Source organism: Zingiber officinale, chromosome 9B (assembly GCF_018446385.1).
Source record: "Zingiber officinale cultivar Zhangliang chromosome 9B, Zo_v1.1, whole genome shotgun sequence".
Taxonomy (NCBI): domain Eukaryota; kingdom Viridiplantae; phylum Streptophyta; class Magnoliopsida; order Zingiberales; family Zingiberaceae; genus Zingiber; species Zingiber officinale.
The window spans coordinates 28,367,905-28,368,750 of record NC_056003.1 but is presented as its reverse complement, the minus strand read 5'-3'; the positions used below and the strand labels follow the sequence as shown (position 1 = coordinate 28,368,750).

The 846-nt window shown below is 37.7% G+C and overlaps 1 non-coding gene across 1 annotated transcript; it reads right to left on the bottom strand.

The window, feature by feature from the left end:
* Positions 1-214: 214 nt before the first annotated feature.
* LOC122025971 lies at positions 215-320 on the bottom strand. The gene has a single exon (XR_006123963.1). It is a non-coding gene; the product is annotated as a small nucleolar RNA R71 (small nucleolar RNA).
* Positions 321-846: the final 526 nt, after the last annotated feature.

Sequence of the window (846 nt, the reverse complement as noted above, 5' to 3'; positions counted from 1 at the left end):
CCTAATCAACACTTAGAGGTCTTTTATGAAATATGTGGTATTATGAAAATGAATGGAGTTCCTTCAGATGCAGTTAGATTATTATTATTTGGGTTTTCTTTAAGAGATAGGGCAAAGCAATGGCTGAATTCTTTGGCCGCTAATAGCATCACCACTTGGGAGCAGTGTGAGCAACAGTTTCTTGATAAGTTCTATCCACCAAGCAAAACAGCTCATATGAGGAATTTAATTGCAAGCTTCAAGCAAACTGACTCAGAATCTCTTTTTGAAGCATAGGATAGATATAATAGTATGCTCAGACAATGCCCACATCATGGGTTGGAAAGATGGTTAGTGTTGCACACTTTTTACAATGGTATCAATTATCATACCAAAGTGTCCCTTGATTCAGCTGCTGGAGGGGCACTTATGAACAAAAGCTTAGATGAAGCCGAAAAAATCATTGAAAGTGTAGCACAAAATCATCATCAATGGGCAAATGAAAGAAGTGGTGGCTATTCCTCTGTAAACCCAACAATTAAAGCATCAGGGAAGTTTGATGTAGATGCAGTCACTCTTTTGTCTGCAAAATTGGACGCTCTTACAAAGAAATTTGAGAATATGGGGACTAGTGCTAATATGGTCAATGCTATTAGTACATCTTGTGAAGTATGTGGGAGTTCAGAGCATTCAAATGACTCATGTCCATTGGGATCTATCACTGCACAAATCAATCAACTTGAACAATGTGATGCAATCATGAGTTACAATCAAAGGCAGAACAACCCATACTCAAATACTTATAACCCTGGATGGAAGAGTCATCCAAAATTTTCTTACAGAAATAATCAAGACCAAGGACCATCT